Source organism: Zingiber officinale, chromosome 5A (assembly GCF_018446385.1).
Source record: "Zingiber officinale cultivar Zhangliang chromosome 5A, Zo_v1.1, whole genome shotgun sequence".
Taxonomy (NCBI): domain Eukaryota; kingdom Viridiplantae; phylum Streptophyta; class Magnoliopsida; order Zingiberales; family Zingiberaceae; genus Zingiber; species Zingiber officinale.
In genome coordinates, this window is record NC_055994.1 from 134,528,403 (window position 1) to 134,549,274 (window position 20,872).

The following is a 20,872-nucleotide window of genomic DNA, read 5'->3' on the forward strand; positions in this document are numbered from 1 at the left end:
ATACCGACAATAATAAAAGACGAAGCTTGGTCGACACTTCTGGATGGAGCAGCTTGTGAGTTATAGAGTAGTAGCAGAAGCTTGCACAGTGATTAATTTCGAACCAAACAGCATTACACAGCCTTGGACCTCGAGCTCTCTTTTATAAGAATCGTCGATGTTCGGTCAACCGATCCCTGGGTTTGGTCAACCGATCCCTGGGTTCAGTTGACCGAACCAGCTCCCTTCCATCTTCGTTGAGATCCGATGCTGATTCGATCTTCGGCATTAACTGATCATTACGGGTTCGATCGACCGATCCTTCTTTTCGATCGATCGAATAGTATCCTTCCCTATTCGTCAAGATTTGCTGAGATGTGCACTTAATGCTGCATTAATGAGATGATTGTTCGGTCGATCGATCTACCCATTTGGTCGACCGATCAGCGTTGTTTCCTTCTCTACTTCTAATCGATCTGAACTATGCTGAGTCATCAGGGTTCGGTCAACCAATCATATGGTTCGATCGATCGATCAAGATTTGATCGAACTCTATTTTAGTCTGAACTTGTACCTGCTCTGAGTTGGCCTTGTTCGGTCGACCGATCCTCTAGTTCGGTCGACCGATCCTCTAGTTCGGTCGACCAATCAGGCCGAACCTGTAAAACAGTATTAGATAGAGTATTCCTGCAACACAAAGGTTAGCACATTCATATATAATGCATGAGTAATATTAGACAGTAGAATTATCATGATCTCAACTTGGAAACCTTCCTAGTTTCTTTAGTTGGATCAGCGACCTTAGGTTTTCCTTTCAGGAACACGACCTCATTGTCGCTCCTCCAGTTACTTACCTCAGCTTACCTGCTAAACATTGGTCCTCTAGACCTGTTTGAACTTTCTCTGCTTAGTGTCTGATCACCTGATCCACTAAGACCTTTCTTGCAATACTACATTAGCCAATAGCAATAATAGTAATACAGAATGCTATGGTAAAACTAAACTTAGAATCACCAAGATCCGTTGGTCTGGTCGACCACCATCCGATCAACCTTGCTTGGAGTTCACGCCTCCAAGACTTCTCGCTACCTAAGATTATCTCCCCCTAGAATTTTCATCATCTGACTTCACTTACCAAAACCTAAGGTCACCACCCCCTAGGATTTTCTCCACCTGACTTCACTCACAAAAACTCAGTATTCGGCTACCTAGGGATCAGGTCCTCCAGACCTATTGAATCCACCTGACTTCCATGATATACCAAGATTTTTCTTGCCTAGCCTACAACTAGGACTTCCCATGCTTAACCGTAGTTAGGATTAGTCACTTGGTTAACTTCTCACCCTTGCCCAGCCATGACTAGGACTTCCCATGATCAAGCTCTATTAAACATACTTAAACATATTTGTCGTACATTAAAACCTTGGAGGTCGATTGTACCAACAGTAACGGTCGAATCTCCATAGAGGGCAGTCGACTGATACTTTCACCAGTCGACTGGTAGGCAGAGTTTTCCAACCCATGACCTATATAACCAAGGCTTGGAAAGTTAGTTAAGGTTGACGAAATAGAGGTGGTTAACCCCTATTAATAGTCTACCTATGCCCTAGCATCTCAAGTGTTCTTGTGAGAGTTGTGGTGAGGTTTCTCCACTCACAAGGAGCTACGTGAGCTAGCTGGAGTTTGTCAGGGAGTCATCCACTGACGGATCGGTATCATCTACCTTACGGACAGTTGTGGAGTAGGAGCCTTATCTCCGAACCACGTTAAACAACGTGTAGTGGTTTGCTTTGTTTTTAGCTTTTGTGTATTTGTTTTTGTATTATTTCACTGCGCAACTAACGAATACATAGGAAGCAATCGATTTGGGGGTGACGTTTATTCAACCCCCCTTTTAGCCGGTCATACAAGATCCCCAACAGATATTTGGTCTATTACTAGAGGGTTTAACCATGGTAGCCTGCTCCTGAGGGCGTGGTACTCGTGCTTTTTCTAAATTGAACCTATTTTTATTTGTTAATTGACATCGAATATTTAGTTTTTCAAATCAATTAATAATGGATGACAAATTTGATCCCACAAAAAATTTTCATTGACCATTAGAATAAATCAGAATGCACTCATGGTGATCTATCACTTTCTCAGCCTTGCTATCCATTGGATGAACATCTCTTACAATTCACTGGTGAGTCTTGACCTTAAAATTTATGAGTGTTGGTGCGGTTAGCACTAACGATTTAACCCAGGTTTTGATGAATGACAAATCAGGTTAAGTTAGTTTGTTGTTGTCTAACACTTTGATCGAGTGTGTAGGAGAAGTCCAGACAGGTCGACGAGCTGACCGGATGTCTGGCACGAAGCCCAGCTAGGTCGACAGGCTGACCGGATAGCTGGCACGAAGTCCAAGCGGGTCGACGGGCTGACCGGACGCTTAGGCACGAAGTCCAGCTAGGTCGACGGGCTGACCGGATAGCTAGCACGAAATCCAGACGGGTCGACGGGCTGACCGGACGTCTGGCAGGTAAGTAAGGTAAGTCATTGGAGGGGAGTGACTGTGAGGACGCGTTCCCGGGAAGGGAACATTAGGCGTCGATCCGGCTTAGATCCATTTCGGATATCTAAGTCGAGATCGTGACTAGATTCCGGTCTCGGAAAGACGGAATCTAAGTCATACTATGTTTTGCTAATTAATACTCAATTTGCTTATCTATAAAACTGTGCTAACAATCTGTGTTGCAGGGTATATTTGCCTCGGACTAACCTTTTCTTGCAGGAGAAGAACTTTCTGGAGAAGAGGGGTCCGGGCGCCCGGAGGCGAATTTTATCCAAGCCGAGTCGTCGCCACGTGGAGTTCGCTGATTAGACTTACCACGTCGCACCAGGGCGTCCAGAAGGGATCCAGGCGCCCAGAGCAGCATATAAAAGAAGCCCAAGGGGTGGAGCTTCTAGAACAACTCAGAATTCTTAGACTGCTTGCTCTGCTGCTCTGTGCTCCAACAACGCTAACGAAGCTCCGACAACGCGCTCTTTTTCTTGTAGCTTTCCTTCTGTCAGTATAGCTTTGTTTTACTGTTTATTAGCATTTCTTGTACTGCCTTTGTAATTATCATTTCGAACTGCTAGTAAATTGCCCAACAAAAGTACTCACGGAGTACGGGCCTTCGAGTAGGAGTCGTCTCAGGCTCCGAACGAAGTAAAAACACCGTGTTCATTTGTTTATTATTTTTAATTCCGCTGCGCTTAACTCTTTTTCAATGTGGTTTTTCGAATCGATATTCACCCCCCCTCTATCGACGTTTCACGATCCAACAAAGTGGTATCAGAGCAGGTACCGCTCTGATTTGGTGCAACCACCAATCAGACAGGGGGTAAAAAAATTAACCTTTATTTTTTTTTTCAGTTTCAGTTTTACGCTTAATTCCAATCTAGTATTATTACCTGTTTTGGAAATTTTTTTCGTTGCAATTAAATCTAAATTGGTGCAACACCAATTCAGATACTTTTATTATTTTTTCCCGCACTACTAATCCAAGACCAAGTCTTGGGATATTTTTTTTTGTCGTTGTTTACTTGTGTGCAGGATGTCTCAACTAGAAGGCTTCAGCACAGTACGTCCTCCCCTATTCAATGGGGATGACTTCTCGTACTGGAAGAAAAGAATGGAGATGTACCTAAAGACGGACTACGATCAATGGTTCAGCGTCATAAAGGCCTACCGAGCTCCGGTCGACAACTCCGGAAATCCACTAGACCCGGAACAGTGGACTTCGGACATGAGGAAAAAGGCATCGACGGAAAACAAAGCAATCAACACGCTACACTGCGGTCTAACACGAGAAGAGCTGAATCGGGTGGGACCGCATCAGAACGCTAAAGAATTATGGGACAAACTGATCGAGCTGCACGAAGGAACGAGCGACGCAAAGGTAACAAAAAGAGACCTACTTTTAAATAAAATATTTAATATAAAAATACAAGAAGGAGAAACGGCAAGTCAACTTCACGCGAGAATCAAGGACGTCCTCAACGGACTCCACGCGATAGGCCACCAGATGGAAAACAGAGACTTAATAAGGTACGCACTAAATGCTTTTCCACGTAATAGTTTGTGGGCATCGATCGTAGATGCCTACAAAATTTCTAAAAATTTATCTAAATTAAAGTTAGACGAGCTTTTTTGTGAGTTAGAACTACATGAACAAACTAATGCTGGAGCCGAGAAAGGTGTTGCTTTATTTGCAGGCTCCTCCAAAGAAAAGAAGAGCAAGTCTGAATCTGAAGAAGATTCCGATCAAGATTCCGAAGACGAAGAACACCTGGTGAACCTGGTAAGAAAAATGTTCACCAAGAGAAAAAGGAGCTTCAGCAAGAAGGACCTTCTATTAGTTCTCCCTCGGAACAAAAGAACGTGACTTGCTTCAATTCAGATGCAATAAAAAGGGGCACTACAAGAACGAATGCCCAAAACTGAAGTTCGACAAACCAAAGCCGACCAAAAAGAAGGTCCTCAAAGCAACGTGGGATGACTCCTCGGACGATCGGAGGTAGAAGAGCAGAAACACCAGAGCCACCTCGCGCTGATGGCCCGCGAAGCTGAAACGGAAGACGAATCGGAAGGCGGGTTCGAACCCGAATCAAGCCACGAGTCCGTACTCGTTTCTGAAGGCCCGGATGAGGTATATTTTAATTTAAACAAAAATTTTTTTAAAATTATTTCCTGCTTAAATAGTAAATTAGTTAAAATAGAAAATGAAAACAAATCACTCCTTGAGGAAAATCAAGACCTCAAGGAACAAATCAAAAATTCAAATCCAACTCAAGATCTAACACTTGAGGAGAATTCATCATTAAAATCAGAAATTAATAAGTTAAAAGAAATGCTAGAAAAATTCACTACAAGATCAAAAAATCTAGACTTAATCCTGAACAATCAAAAGGCGTGTTATAATAAAATCGGACTCGGATACAAGTCGAACTCAAATAAAACTTTTAAATCATTAATAACTCAATACAAATCAACTAATCAAGCTTGGATTCCAAAAGCGTGTTTGACCACGCAAGTAGGACTTAATCAATATTATATACCCAAATAAAAAATATATTATATAAACTCGAATAAACCAAATCAAAAATCAAAATACAAACCTAAGTCAAAAAATTAAAAATTTAAACATTTTAAAACTCAACAAAATATAAATTATCACCAAGTTAATTATAACTATAAAAGAAATAGACACAAACCTAAAACAAAAATTTAAAATAAAGGCCAATAATTCAGGGGGAGGCTCCAGAATAGCTGACACCTCCAAAACTAACTTACCCGACAGGGTAACCCAAATAAACTAACCCGGCAGGGTAATTAGGATTAGTTAAAAAGGGACCTAGTTTAACTTGAATCATGGTACTGGTGAAGTTTTTTGATGATAGTACGTTGGGGAAGCTTGGGCATCGCATGTCTAGAAAGATATGGCTTCAATCTGGTGCATTTGGCCAAGTGGAACCGACCGAAGCTACCTTTAAACGGATCCTAACTAGTTAGACCAAGGTTTAGTACTAAGCTCCGTGGATAGGACTATTCGGAAAACCTCGAAAGGTTGCTTACTTCTAATGACGTCCAAGTGACTCACCAAGCTTAGAAGTTTATCCAAAGAATGCCTATTTGTTGAGACCAAAGCTAAACCTGAATCTAACACAAGTTAAACCAAACTCTATAATTAAATCTAATTCATCTCACAAAATCACAGGATTCCCTGATTGAAAACTTAGATCGGGTGAGATGACTAAGGATTAAATTAATTAATTTTCAAATTAAAATTAATTAAAATTAAACTTTGAATTTCAAATTTAATATCAAATTTCAAATTAATTTAATTAAAAAATTAAATTTCTAATTTCAAATTAAAATAAAATTAAAAGTAAATTTTGAATTAAAGCTAAATTATTTTTTAAATTAAAAATTATTTTTTTAATTAACTTTAAAAATTATTTTTTTTTAAAAAATAAATAAACTTTAAAAATCATTTTTGAAAATTAAATTAACTTTAAAAATTATTTTAAAATAAAATTATTTTTTAAAAATTATTTTTGAAAATTAAATTAACTTTAAAAATCATTTTTTTAAAAATTAAATTAACTTTAAAAATTATTTTTGAAAATTAAATTAAATTTAAAAATTATTTTTGAAAATTAAATTAACTTTAAAAATCATTTTTGAAAATTAAATTAACTTTTAAAATTATTTTAAAATTAAATTAACTTTAAAAATTATTTTTGAAAATTAAATTAACTTTAAAAATCATTTTTGAAAATTAAATTAACTTTAAAAATTATTTTAAAATTAAATTAACTTTAAAAATCATTTTGAAAATTAAATTAATTTTAAAAATCATTTTTGAAAATTAAATTAACTTTAAAAATTATTTTTAAAAAATCATTTTTGAAAATTAAATTAACTTTAAAAATTATTTTTGAAAATTAAAGTAACTTTAAAAATTATTTTTGAAAATTAAATTAACTTTAAAAATTACTTTTTTTTAAAAAAAAATTAACTTTAAAAATTATTTTAAAATTAAATTATTTTTTTTTAAAAAAAATATGTTTGAAAATTAAATTAACTTTAAAAATTACTTTTTTTTTAAAAAAAATTAAATTAACTTTTAAAATTATTTTAAAAATTAAATTGAAAAATTGTTTTAATCTTAAAAATTATTTTAAAAATTAAATTAACTTTAAAAATTTATAATCTTAAAAGACTAACCTTAATTCCTACTTATTGTAGGAAACCAAGTGAATTTTGGACAGTGGTTGCTCCAAACTCATGATTGGAGATCACACCAAGTTCACTCAACTCACTTACAAAAGCTTAGGAACAGTTGCCTTTGGAAATAACGGCAAACTCAAGGTAATTGGTATAGGTAATATTGAATTAAAAATAGATTTCATAATTACAAATGTTCTACTTGTCGAGAATTTTAAATACAATCTCCTGAGTATAAGTCAATTGTGTGATACTAGGTATAAGGTTAAATTTCTATCCACAGAGTGTTTAATCAAATATCTAGATAATCCTACTATAAGCCTAAAAGGTTTTAGAAAAGACAACATCTATGCTATCGACTTAACCACTTCTTCAATTAAGTGTTATTTAACACAAAAAGAAGAAACTTGGTTATGGCATAGAAGAATGTCTCACACCCACTTTAGAAATATAAGCAAACTAAATGGACTAGTGAGAGGCTTACCAAAATTACCTAACCTAGATTCAACCATATGTAATGCTTGTCAACAAGGTAAACAAACAAAATCCACTCACAAACCAACCAATCAGCCACAAACCAACTCGATATTAGAACTTCTACATTTAGACCTTTTCGACTCCCATGGAGTCAAATCCATAAATGGAAACTTATACTGCTTAGTAATAATAGATGATTATTCTAGGTTTACTTGGATAAAATTCTTAAAACATAAAGACGAAACTTTTGAAATCTTTACAAACTTCTGCAAACAAATTGAAAACGAAAAAGATCTTAAAATTAAAAGAATTAGGAGTGACAACGGGGGAGAATTTAAAAATTATAATTTTAACAAATTCTGTCTTGAAAATGGCTATCATCATGAATTTTCGTGTCCAAAAACCCCCCAACAAAATGGAATTATAGAAAGAAAAAATAGAACCTTACTGGAAGCCTCTAGAACTATGTTAAATGAATATAACTTACCTAAATATTTTTGGGCAGAAGCTGTTAGTACAGCCTGCTAAGTGCAAAATAGAACAACATTAAATAAAAGACATAATAAAACCTTCTTTGAATAATTTTATAACAAACAACCCAACATAAAATATTTTAAAGTATTTGGATGTCCAGCCTTCATCTTAAATACTAGAGAACACTTAGGAAAATTTACCTCTAAAGTAGAAAATGGAATTTTTGTAGGATATTCTCTAAACAGTAGGGGTTATAGAATATATAATAAAATTACGTTAAAAATCGAGGAAACCACAAATGTAAAATTTGAAGAAACCCAAGGGCAAACTCAACTTCAACCTATTGAAATTAATAATTTTGAAGAAACCAATCAATCCCTAGACAATGAAGAAGATGAACACACTCAAGTAAATCAACCCCCTAGAACTATAAGAGTCAACCCTAACCATCCAACTGATCAAATAATTGGTGACCCAGACCTAAGGGTTCAGACCAGATCATCCTTTAGGAACCTAAGTCAAATTTCCCTGATTTCAAAAATTGAACCCAAAACTGTAGCTGAATCCTTACTTGATCCAGATTGGATCATAGCCATGCAAGAAGAACTAGCTCAATTTGAGCGTAATGAAGTTTAGGATCTAGTACCACCACCTAAAGATAAGAAAGTAATAGAAACAGAATGGGTATTTAGAAACAAATTAAGTGAAACTGACGAAATTACTAGGAATAAGGCTAGGCTAGTTGCCAAAGGGTTCAGTCAAGTTGAAGGACTTGACTACGATGAGACCTATGCCCCAGTAGCTAGATTAGAATTCATTAGAATGCTACTAAGTTATGCAGCCCATAAGAGATTCAAGCTATATCAAATGGATGTTAAGTCAGCCTTTCTCAATGGACTAATAAAAGAAGAAGTTTATGTAGGTCAGCCTCCTGGGTTTGGGAATCTAGAACACCCTGATTATGTCTTTAAGTTAAAGAAAGCATTATATGGCCTTAAATAAGCACCCAGGGCATGGTATGAAAGGCTAACATCTTACTTAACATCCAAAGGATTCAATCAAGGTCAAATTGACCCAACCTTGTTTGTTAAATTACTAAATAATGACATATTTATAGCACAAATATATGTAGATGATATAATATCTGGTTCAACTAACTCAGACTTTTTAGAAGAATTTATTAACCTAATGGAACAAGAATTTGAAATGAGCTTAGTAGGAAAATTGACTTATTTCCTAGGATTACAAATCAAACAAACAAATGAAGGAAATTACATTTATCAACACAAATACACTAAAGAATTACTTAAAAAATTCGGAATGGAAAATACAAAAGAAATAAAAACACCTATGGCAGTAAACACAATCTTAGACAATGACCCAAATGGAAAACTAGTGGATCTAAGGTATTATAGAAGTGCAATAGGTAGTCTACTTTACTTAACTGCAAGCCGACCTGATATTTTATTTGCAGTTAGTATGTGTGCTAGATACCAAACCTGTGCTAAAGAACCCCATTTGACTCAAGTCAAAAGAATTTTTAGATATCTTAAGGGAACAACAAATGTAGGAATTTGGTATCCTAGGACCAATAACTTTGAATTAATAGGATATTCTGATTCAGATTATGCTGGGTGCAAATTAGACCGGAAAAGCACAAGTGGTGGATGCCAACTACTAGACCCATCACTTGTTAGCTGGTTTAGTAGAAAGCAACACTGTGTTGCACTATCTACAACTGAGTCAGAATACATAGTCATAGGAGAATGTGTAGCTCAATTATTATGGATGATGCACACCTTAAAAGATTTCAACTTAAAAATCACAAATGTAAAAGTCTTAATTGACAATATTAGCTCAATCAATTTAACAAAAAATCCAGTGCATCATTCAAGAACCAAATACATTGAAATCAGGCACCACTTTATCAGGGATCATGTTACTAAGGGTGACATTGAGCTCAAATACATTGAGTCCAAGTCAAACTTAGCTGACATATTCACCAAACCACTCCCTGAAAGTGAATTTAGCAATTTGCGTAGAAAACTAGGAATGTGCCTAATAGACTAGGAGTTTCGAATTTCAAAAATATTTTCAAAATGATTGTTCTCAAATTATAGGTTAAACATGGTTCATTTTCAAAACTTTCCTATTTTTAGATTTTTAAAAAATACTTTTAGCCTTAGACTAGTTCAACATCCTTAGAAAGCATGTACCCATATGACTAGTTTATGAGCATCTCACCGACACCCTAGGCTTACCTTGCTTGTGGTTGATGAACATAGAAAGGGGTGAGATGTATAGGCCATTTGCCTAAGACTTAAGATGCTTATTTCAGTGCATCGATATAAGTCTGAGCGTTAAATACAAAATATACATTAATCAAATTAAGGTTGAACTTAACTTGACTAACCAAGTGAAAGCTGCTATCTTTTAATAGTCAGTCAGTAACAAACCGGTTAGATATTTGATTTAATGTCAGGTTCAGGGGGAGAAATAAAACTACTTTAGTTTTCCAAATTGAATTTTAAAACTTAATTTTGAAAATCAAAGTTTAAAAACAACTTGTTTAAAATTGTGAAAATTTTTCTTTTTCACAAACTTTTTATCCTTTTTACTTAGTCTTTGAAAACTGAACTTTTCAAGTATTTTAAACCATGGTTTTTAAAACTAGTACTTTTGAACTTTGAAAATTTGATTTTGGAAAAAGAATTTTACAAACTTATTTTGAAAACTCCTTCAATTTACTTTCCCAAAATTCAAAATCACTTTTCTTAATGTTTAAATTTAATTTAACTTCACTTTGAAAATTATCCTGAATCCAGTTCTGAAAAATTAGGTTTAACTTAATTTTGATAATTTGATTTGTAAAAACTTAGTGTTGAAAATTACCTTTTTGAAAGTGATGTTTGAAATTTTTTTTTTCAAAGTTACTAAGTTATAAATCAGCTATTTTTCAAGACTTAATATTTTTTTTTAAGAAGTAAAAGATACCCTATGTTTAAACTCCCCTAGGTTAACTTGACATTATTTTGTTTGAAGTATGTATTTATGCTTACTTGACATTAGCTCTTTTGATGAATGACAAAGGGGGAGGGTTAGGTGGTTAAGTTGGCTAAACCAAATTGAAAATACAAACTAACTTAAAAACCACATAAGTGCATGTTGTTACTTGCATATGTTTTCACTAACTTAACCAGGTTATCATTCCATCAAAAAGGGGGAGATTGTTGGTGCGATTAGCACTAACGATTTAACCCAGATTTTGATGAATGACAAATCAGGTTAAGTTAGTTTATTGTTGTCTAACACTTTGATCGAGTGTGTAGGAGAAGTCCATACAGGTCGACGAGCTAACTGGATGTCTGGAACGAAGCCCAGCTAGGTCGACGGGCTGACTGGATAGCTGGCACGAAGTCCAAGTGGGTCGACGGGCTGACCGGACACTTAGGCACGAAGTCCAGCTAGGTCGACGGGCTGACCGGATAGCTGGCACGAAGTCCAGACGGGTCGACGGGCTGACCGGACGTCTGGCAGGTAAGTAAGGTAAGTCACTAGAGGGGAGTGACTGCGAGGACGCGTTCCCTGGAAGGGAACATTAGGCATCGATCCGGCATAGATCCATTTCGGATATCTAAGTCGAGATCGTGACTAGATTCCAGTCTCGGAAAGATGGAATCTAAGTCATACTCTGTTTTGCTAATTAATACTCAATTTGCTTATCTATAAAACTGCGCTAACAATCTGTGTTGCAGGGTATATTTACCTCGGACTAACCTTTTCTTGCAGGAGAAGGACTTTCGGGAGAAGAGGGGTCCGGGCGCCCGGAGGCGAATTTTATCCAAGCCGAGTCGTCGCCACGTGGAGTTCGCTGATTAGACTTACCACGTCGCACCAGGGCGTTCGGAAGGGATCCAGGCGCCCGGAGCAGCATATAAAAGAAGCCCCAGGGGTGGAGCTTCTAGAACAACTCAGAATTCTTAGACTGCTTGCTCTGCTGCTCTGTGCTCCAACAACGCTAACGAAGCTCCGACAACGCGCTCTTTTTCTTGTAGCTTTCCTTCTGTTGGTATAGCTTTGTTTTACTGTTTATTAGCATTTCTTGTACTGTCTTTGTAATTATCATTTCGAACTGCTAGTAAATTGCCCAACGAAAGTACTCACGGAGTATGGGCCTTCGAGTAGGAGTCGTCTCAGGCTCCGAACGAAGTAAAAACATCGTGTTCATTTGTTTATTGTTTTTAATTTCGCTGCGCTTAACTCTTTTTCAACATGGTTTTTCGAATCGATATTCACCCCCCCCCCTCTATCGACGTTTCACGATCCAACAATGAGATCCGTACTTGGAGGTTACCACTGCATTTTAGCCCCGGGGGCTATAATGAACCTATTCTAAATTATGAAAGGACCGCCACGTGGGCTCTTGCCCCTCAGGTGCGGACGCTGCCGTGTAACATATCATTTTGTAATTTTTTTTAAGTGATGTATATATATATATATATATATATAATTTTACTAAGGCGCCTAGAATTGATCCTTGCAACTCAGAATGTGTACATTTTTTTAGCTTCAGAGTTAAATCAATTAGATTTTGTCTTTAGGATTTAAGGGTTGTATTATAGTGTTCAAGCTAAAAAAAAGTAAAGTAAAAAAAAAATTGGTGGTCACGGGGTATAGTATATAGTATTTAGGGTACGTAATTTTTTTAAGCTTAGGATTTAAGATCCTAAGATTTAGGATTTGAGATCTAGAATTTAGTGCCTAGGATATAGTATTTTAGGATGTGTCATTTTTTTAGAATTTGGGTATATATTTAGGCCAGTAGAATTTAAGAAATTTAGAATTTAAAAAAAAATAAAAATTACGCTAAACTAAAGTTCGAGGTGCCTGGATTAATTCCAAGTGTCTTGAGCATCTATAACACACATGTACAGATGAATCGTCTCGCAGACTATCAATCCTCTCTCTCTCTCTCTCTCTCTCTCTCTCTCTCTATATATATATATATATATATATATATATATATATATACACACACACACACAAATTTTACCCTGCACACCCACCATGGGTGACAACGGTGGATGACTCTCACAGGTCTGGGTGCCTGGACCACATCGCATATATATATATAATAGACACGTACATAGACACTAATTTTATCCTACACACCCACTGTGAGTGACTTTCACGTGTTCGAGTGCCCATACCACATCAGGTTGATGTGGTTCAAGCACCCAAACCTATGAGAGTCCTTTTCTATTTATGGTTTAGGGTTTCTTAACTTAGTTATATAAGACTTTATACTCTGTATTTCTAACATTTTTTGAATTCAATAATATGGCTAGTTTTTTCTCTTCTTAATTTCTAAGTGGTATTAGAGCAAGGTTCTCCTTCTTTGACCTAATTTTTCTACTGCCCTTTGTTGCTACTTCCTATTACTACTGTCACCTCCTACTATTGTTGTCAATTTTAGTGCCGACATCCTTTTCTGTTAATTTTGGGTGTCCTTTTCTATCGATTTCGATCGGCATCGACACCTTGGGCTGACAATTTCGACGCCAGCATCCTTTTCTATCGATTTCGGCACTGACACCTTGTGCTGCTGATTTCTACACTACAACAACAACAACAACCAAGCCTTTTCCCACTAGGTGGGGTCGGAAAACCTATAGGTTCCACTGTACAAAAATTTTGTACAAAGGTCTGAACCTTTTCCTAGCTACCATGTGTTCTTTTAAATTAAATTTTGGATCGCCTGCGGAACTTAACACGTTTGATCCAAAACTTAATCTATTTGTTCTTTTAGGTTTTGACTTGGATCTCCTGCGGAACTTAACACGTTCGACCCAAGTCTCCTTAAGTTATTAATTCCATTAAATATTAATTTCCATAATTGGTTCCCAGTACTGAGGTGGCGAGGCACATGGACTTCTTGGATATGGGAGCAACCACCACCGACTAGACAAAACCTTTTATAGAAAGCTAATATTTAATTTCCTAAAATAACTTTAGGTTAACCAAAGAGAACAATCAAATCACAAGGAAAAGAAAAAACAAAAGAACACAACATCGAAAAACATATTCGAAATTCTAGAACGTAAGCCTCTTGTATTTGGTATTATTTCCATAAATAACTAGCATGATGCGGAAAGAAATATTACTAGTTATACCTTGTAGAAAAACCTCTTGATCTTCTACCGTATTCCTCTTCTAACCTCGGACGTTGTGTGGGCAACGATCTTCCGAGATGAGAAACCACCAAGCACCTTCTTCTCCTCCTAGCTAGGTTCGGCCAAAACAAGAAAGTTTCACCAAGGAAGAAGAAAAACACCAACCAAGCTCCAAGAGATGCAAGTTTCCTCTCCTTCTTCTTCTTCTTCTCCAAGTAGTATCCGGCCACCACAAGAGCTCCAAGGGAAGAGAATGGTTCGGCCACCACAAGAGAAAGAGGGAGAAAGAATGGCCGGCCACTCCAAGGAACAAAAGAGGGAGAGAAATAATAGATGTTGTGTCTCATGAAGGCACCCCTACCCCTTCTTTTATATTCCTTGGCCTAGGCAAATTAGGAAATTTAATTATAATAAAATTTCCTTAATTTCCTTGACATGATTTAATTGAGAAAAATAAAATAAAATTTCCCAATTCAATCTCCAATGGCCGGCCACATTAATGAAGGAAAAATTAGACAAGTTTTAATCAACAATTAAAACTTCCTAATTTGTTTCCAGAAATTTTAAAAAATAAAATTTCTCTTTAAAAATCTCTTCATGGTTGATAAAAGGAAATTTCTATAATTTTAATTTTATAACATGTGAATAATTTTTAAAGAGAAAATAAAATATCTCACCAATCTACAAATAAGGAAAGAGATTTAATATCTTTCTTTAATCTTTTGTAGATCTTTTATAAGAGAGATATTTTAATTTTAATTCTCTTTAATAAATTATTTCTTCCACATAATAAAAATTAAAATTAAAATTCCTTTTTAATTTAATTTGGCCGGCCCCCACTAGCTTGGGTTCAAACTAGGGCCGGCCACCCAAATTCATACCTAGGCCGGCCCCCTATTGGTGGGTATAGAAGGTGGGTATAGGTGGGTATAGTACTCTATAAATAAGAGGCTACGATAGGGACCGAGAGGAGGAATTGGTTTTGGTCTCCCGATAAAATTAAGCATCCCGTGTTCGCCCCGAACACACAACTTAATTTTATCAATAATAATTCATTCCACTAGAGAACTATTATTGAACTACCGCACCAATCCCAAATTACATTTTTGGGCTCCTTCTTATTATGAGTGTGTTAGTCTCCCTGTGTTTAAGATATCGAATGTCCACTAATTAAGTGAGTTACTGACAACTCATTTAATTAATATCTAAGTCCAAGAGTAGTACCACTCAACCTTATCGTCATGTCGGACTAAGTCCACCTGCAGGGTTTAACATGACAATCCTTATGAGCTCCTCTTGGGGACATTATCAACCTAGTATCTCTAGGACATAGTTTCCTTCTATAATCAACAACACACACTATAAGTGATACCATTTCCCAACTTATCAGGTTTATTGATTCATCGAACTAAATCTCACCCATTGATAAATTAAAGAAATAAATATCAAATATATGTGCTTGTTATTATATTAGGATTAAGAGCACACACTTCCATAATAACTGAGGTCTTTGTTCCTTTATAAAGTCAGTATAAAAGGAACGACCTCAAATGGTCCTACTCAATACACTCTCAGTGTACTAGTGTAATTATATAGTCAAGATAAACTAATACCTAATTACACTACGACCTTCTAATGGTTTGTTCCTTTCCATTCTGGTCGTGAGCTACTGTTTATAATTTATAAGGTACTGATAACATCATCTTCTGTATGTGACACCACATACTATGTTATCTACAATATAAATTAAATGAACAACTACAAATAAATGTAGTCCATTTGACCAAATGTGATTTTTTATTGATAATGAATGTTTACAAAGCTTAGACTTTCAGTATACACTCCAACAATCTCCCACTTATACTAATGACTAAGCTGCCATATCTTCTACCATACATCTGATTCCCATTCCCTCCACATGCCGATCAAAAGATTTCGCCAGAAGGGCCTTAGTGAAAGGATCTGCCAGGTTATCCGCTGATGCAATCTTGGCGATGACAACTTCTCCTCGCTTCACGATATCTCATATCAGGTGGTACTTGCGCTCTATATGTTTACTTGCCTTATGAGCTCGTGGTTCCTTCGAGTTTGCAACTGCACCACTATTATCACAATAAATTGTGATGATTTTGGGCAAACCAGGAATCACATCTAAGTCCATTAGAAAGTTCCTGAGCCATACTGCTTCTTTAGCTGCCTCAGAGGCTGCTACATACTCAGCTTCCATGGTTGAGTCCGATACGCATTTCTGCTTAACACTCCTCCATGAAATGGCTCCTCCTCCTAAAGTAAACACATAGCCTGATGTAGACTTACTATTGTCCCTATCTGATTGGAAATCTGAATCCGTGTAACCCACAGGGAGCAAATCGTCTGCTTGGTAAACTAGCATATAATCTCTAGTCCTTCTCAGGTACTTTAATATATGATTTACCGCAGTCCAATGTCCTTGTCCAGGATTACTCTGATATCTGCTAACCATGCCAACGGCAAAACAGATATCAGGTCTCGTACATAGCATTGCATACATTAAGCTTCCTACAGCCGAAGTATAAGGAACTGCTTTCATGTCCTCTATCTCCTTTGATGTCTTTGGAGACATCTCTTTAGATAGAGCTACTCCATGCCTAAAAGGTAAGAAACCTTTCTTGGAATCCTGCATGCTAAAACGAGCAAGGATTGTATCTATATATGAAGCTTGGGACAGACACAACATTCTTTTCTTGTGATCCCTTATTACTTTGATCCCAAGTATGTGTGCACATTCTCCTAAGTCCTTCATATCAAATTGTTTGGACAACCATACCCTTACGTCTGACAATACCTTGACATTGTTGCCAATTAACAAAATATCATCTACGTGTAGTACAAGAAATACCACCACGTTTCCGTTACACTTCTTATATACACAAGACTCATCCGGACTTTGAATAAATCCATACGACTGGATTACTTCATTAAACCGGATGTTCCAAGACCTTGAAGCTTGCTTCAGTCCATAAATGGACCGATTGAGCTTGCACACTAGATGCTCTTTGCCTTTTTCAATAAATCATTCTGGTTGCTTCATATGGATGTTCTCTTCAAGACTTCCATTAAGGAAAGCTGTCTTGACATCCATTTGCCAAATCTCATAATCCATATGAGCAGTAATGGATAAGAGTATCCGGATAGACTTAAGCATGGCTACCGGTGAAAAGGTCTCCTCATAATCGATTCCCTCTTTTTGAGTGTACCCTTTCGCAATAAGCCTAGCTTTGAAGGTTTCTACCTTCCCGTCTGTCCCTCTTTTCCTTTTGTAGATCTACTTGCATCCAACGGCTTTTACACCATCAGGTGGTTCTACAAGCTCCCAGACCTTATTAGAGTACATAGACTCTATTTCAGAATTCATTGCCTTTTGCCAAGATGTTGCATCTATATCTTGGAGTGCTTCATCATATGATCGTGGATCAGGTTCATGTTTACCTGGGATCAAGTCCGAAGACTCTCCCAAAAACATGAATCTTTCAGGTTGCCTCATAACCCTCCCACTACGACGAGGTACTATCTGTGGTTGTGTATCATGTGCGACACGTGTTGCAGTCTCTTGTGATACTTCATCTTGTACTGTTGGTACTGAAGTAGACGTGTCCTCTCGGAGTTCTTCTAAAACAACTTTGCTACTGGGCTTGTGATCCATTATATAGTCCTCTTCTAAAAACTGGGCATTGGTGCTAACAATGACCTTCTGGTCTTTAGGACTATAAAATAAACCACCTTTCGTTCCTTTGGGATATCCTACAAACACGCGAACTTCTGTACGAGATTCTAACTTATCAGCATCTGGTTTCAGCACATGTGCTGGACTACCCCATATCCGAATATGTCTTAGACTGGGTTTTCGCCCATTCCATAATTCTATGGGAGTAGAAGAAACTGATTTAGAAGGTACTAAGTTTAGAACGTATATTGCTGTTTCCAGAGCATATCCCCAAAATGAATTTGGTAATTCTGAATAACTCATCATCGATCTAACCATCTCCATAAGAGTCCTATTCCTTCGTTCTGCTACACCATTCTGTTGGGGTGTTCCAGGTGCAGACAATTGAGATTGAATCCCAGCCTCTGATAAGTAATTCCTAAACTCTCCTAAGAGGCATTCGCCACCACGATCAGATCGTAGTGTCTTGATACTTTTACCTAATCGTTTTTCCACATCAGCCTTGTATTCTTTGAACTTATCAAAGCACTCGGACTTGCGGCGCATTAGGTAAATATATCCGTATCTTGAATAATCGTCTATGAAAGAGACAAAATATTCAAAACCTCCTCTTGCCTGGACAGACATAGGACCACACAAATCAGAGTGAACCAATTCTAACACTTCTTTGGCTCTATACCCCTTGGCCTTGAACGGCCTCTTGGTCATTTTACCTTCTAAGCAAGATTCACAAGTTGGAAAATTTTCCAACTCTAATGAACTCAAAAGTCCATCGGCTATAAGTCTCTGAATCCTACTTAAGTTAATATGACCAAGCCTTAGATGCCAAAGATATGCTTGATTCATTTCCGAAGGTTCTTTTCTCTTATTAGAATTAGAAGATGAGTTATAAATTTCCATGTTTTGCTTTGTGGAAGAATTTGAATTTAAAGTATACAAATTGCCAACCAATGCACCAGAACAGATAATCACTTTATTTCTTTTAATAACTACATCATATTGAAAGAAACCGAATATCCATCTAAAAGCAGTTTAGAAACCGAAATTAAATTCTTTCTAAAAGCTGGGTACATAAAGACAATTTCTTAAAACCAAATTTTATTTCTACTAAAAGATAAGTAGACGTCTCCCTGCAACAGTGCCACCTTAGTAGCATTGCCCATGTAGACGGTAATCTCTCCTTCAGATAGTCGTCGGGTTTCTGGAACCCTGCAAGGAATGCGAGACATGATCGATGGCTCCGTATCTACACACGGTCTTGTAGATAACACCGCTAAACATGTTTCAACAACTAAAGCATGAGATATACCTTTGTTTTGGTTCTTACGAGGACAGTCTGCCTTCCAATGTCCTGCCTGCTTTCACTCCAACTTTAAATCCCGTACTCTGAGATTTATTCACTTTCTTTGCTGAGCCGACTTGTTTCTTCTTCTTCTTTCCTTTCGGTTTAGAAGTAGAACCATTTTCAACATAGTGAATTTGAGAATTATGTGAAATAATCCTTTTTGAAGTTCCGTCAGTAGTTTCCCTAATGAATAAATCCTTTTATTCATATTATAGTTCGGCCGCTCAAAACTTCTAGGTAGCGTTTGGAGGATCATATCGATCCGGGTTTCCCATCAATTTCTCCTCCAAGGATCTGTATCTCGTTCGGATAAGCCATCATCTTTAGGATATGATCCCTTACAGAGTACCCTCTTGCTTGGTATCATTATCTTTCTCATAGCTTCTTGTCTAGAAGCCCTATCCCGATGACCAAAGAGCTCCTTGAGATTGTTCATAATATCATGTCTGTTGGTAAATCTTGATGCTGATGTTGCAATACATTTGACATTGAAGCCAAAATGTAACACCGCGCCATCTTATCTGCCTTTACCCATCTCTTATGATATTCAATCTCCTCTTGGGTAGATTCACCAGTGGGTGCATCAGGACAAGGTTCAGTCAGTACAAATTTATAGCTTTCAGCAGTCAGTTCCTTTTCCAATCTATGTAATTAGGTCCAGTAAGTCTATTTTGTTGAAGTATGATGGACAGTGGGTTGAAAGTCATCCTAAGAATCACAAATAACTTTTGGTCAGAACTCTAAATTTAGAATAATATTGATTCCTCAAACAATACTATTTTAAATTAACCAACACCTCATAACACCGTGAATTTTGTATGCCACGTTAGTGTGGACGTATACAAATTCAACATTTGTAAAAAGAGGGTTTTAACCCATTAATTTTATTATCTTGTCAACCTAACTTTTTGACAAATAAAATTAATAGTTGGTATTATTTGGTCACACAAATAATAATAGTGATCCGTTGGGGAGGATACTATTAGATGTGTCTAAGTGTATACCATTACTTGACACTAAGTCCATTAATAAGATTATGCCCCTTCCGTTGGGGAAGATCACACGCTCTTAATTAATTTCCTATAGTCATCCAAAAATGGAAGTCTGTTCTAGTGATCCACAAACAAGCTCATCCGTTATGGAGGAAGGCACTCAGAGCCAACGCGCAAGCTTGTTTGCATCACTTACAAACCAGTAATGGAGACCATGGGATTTATTTAAAAATCCCTCTCTCACTTAGTTATTTATAAATGAGGAATTTTAACTATGCTAGCCTACTAAACTTGTAAACTAACATGCAACATAATATAAAAGCAATAAATAGAAAATTTAATTTTCAACTATTATGGCTTTTATCTCTAATTGTCCTCCGTGTGTTGTCATCCCAAGCTGCTGCCATATTTGGCCACCGCCACCGGGTCTAGCTGTCGCATCCATCTTGCTCCTAGTTCCGCTGCGCCTCTGGTCCTTAGAAGGTTCCACGCTTTGCAAGATTCGATCCATGACATAAATAGAATTTTACATTTTGATCCTATATTCCATAAAAGGAATGTACATGTATCTAGATCAAAAATAAAATCCTAATAAAACTAAATCCAACTCCTGTATTTTAATACAATCATGCACACACATATAAATGCCCTTGACATGTCCAAGGGTCCAATCACACACATAATAACTAAAAGCCATAATAGTTGGATCCTGCATCCACAAAGTTAGCACATCCTACTATTATCCTGCCTAAATTATGTATGACATGTGCATAATTAAACTAAATACCAAATACACAGAGGCAAAACCCTAGCTCTGATACCAATTGTTGGTTGCTACTCGGAAAACCTATAGGTTCCACTGTACAAAAATTTTGTACAAAGGTCTGAACCTTTTCCTAGCTACCATGTGTTCATTTAAATTAAATTTTGGATCGCCTGCGGAACTTAACACATTTGATCCAAAACTTAATC